The 1,530-nt window shown below is 36.7% G+C and overlaps 1 long non-coding RNA gene across 1 annotated transcript; it reads left to right on the top strand.

Annotated features, from left to right (window-relative positions):
• The first annotated feature begins 440 nt into the window (after nucleotides 1–440).
• On the top strand, nucleotides 441–771 carry LOC129722384 (uncharacterized). The gene is made up of 3 exons (XR_008727595.1): nucleotides 441–508; nucleotides 577–607; nucleotides 677–771. It is a non-coding gene; the product is annotated as an uncharacterized LOC129722384 (long non-coding RNA).
• Nucleotides 772–1,530: the final 759 nt, after the last annotated feature.

Raw genomic sequence — 1,530 nt, 5'->3', positions numbered from 1 at the left:
ACGTATAATCGAGCCAGAGAGCCAGAGAAAAACGGCTTCAAGCGAAATGTATGGGGATGACGTTCATGACAAGGATGTGCTTTTCAGTGGTTCCAGCTCGTATCAACTAGCTGGCATCTCTATCCGATTTGCTTTGCTTTATCGCAGCTAAAATCACAGCGGTTCTACGATGTGTGGGCTCCACTGACACTGACAGACAGCATAACATAGCGTGTGAAAAGTGGCGGTGATCTCGTGTACACATTGAGATGTTAGCCCTTGTAACATGGCGCGATGTCAGCTAGCTGGTCCGTATGCATAAAAGAATATCGATACAAATATCGCGGTTTTCAGTATCGATACGGTAAACTATCGGACGCTTGTATATCGATCCAAAAAATCGAAATATCGCCTCAAAAGTATCGATATTTCCGATACCGACACAATATCGCCCAAGGCTATCAGCGAGTGTAATACGGCCTTGAAGTTTGTCCATTTTCCGGACTATACATCTGTAAATTTTTGCAAGGTAAGTGATTTGTGTTCCGTAAAAGAATCGAATTCCAATCATACTTTTATTTCGTTCTTTCATCACAGACATTCTAATGAAAGCATCTTTGCGCTAGAGGTAAGTATTTGTTTACTATAACTTCAATTAATTGAATTGAATTAATTGAATTCTTTATTTGCTTTACAGGCTTCTTCAATAGAGAAGGAAAATTTTATATTTGGTGATGAAACGTTATAATTTAAATTTTAAGTTTTATAAATAAAAGAAAGGTTACATTGTAGAGCTGTTTTCATTTGAAAATCGAATAAAAATCATTAGAACCTAGGTAAACTTTCATTTGAGATTAAAAATCCAAACACTTTATGCCTATGTGTCATAACACGCGAATTGAAAGTGTTTTTCTTTTGAAAATGAGGTGTTGCACGATAAACAATTCTAAAGTGTTTCGCATATGAATTCTATATGTTTTGATCAGTAGGGCGAATTCAAGTGCAAAACACTTTATAATGTCGTGTCGATTTCTTTCAGTGCAGAGATGCCAGACGTTTTTGAAAATATCCAGAGATGCCAGATGTTTTTGAAAAATGTCTGCAACTGCTCGAAAAACCGGCGAAATCTACTTAATATATGAGAAAAATCTAGCCGTGATTTGAAAAAATTTCGCTCAGACAATAGTCTGCAAAAATCTGCACTCATTTTGAGAAAGTCTGCGCAAATATTAGGAGACTTTTACAAATATCTGCAAAAACTATTGGAAATCTGTATCAGCGAATCAATAAAAATCTGCACACAGATTCCAAAAATCTGCACTTGGCAGACAAATCTGCACCTCTGATATCTAAAGTCCTATAGAGATAAAGTTTGGACGACTGTCACTGAAAAGTTCCAATCGAACTGTCAAAACTCGTTCCAATCGAACATAAGAATGTTTGACATGTCAAGTTTGCCTTAGTAGATGGTAGGGATGGGCGATACTGTCTGAAGTATCGATACCTGAGTACTCGAATACTTTTACATAAAACGATACCAAGTATCGTGGT

Source organism: Wyeomyia smithii, chromosome 2, assembly GCF_029784165.1.
Source record: "Wyeomyia smithii strain HCP4-BCI-WySm-NY-G18 chromosome 2, ASM2978416v1, whole genome shotgun sequence".
Classification (NCBI taxonomy): Eukaryota; Metazoa; Arthropoda; class Insecta; order Diptera; family Culicidae; genus Wyeomyia; species Wyeomyia smithii.
This window is presented reverse-complemented; position numbering and strand designations above follow the sequence as displayed.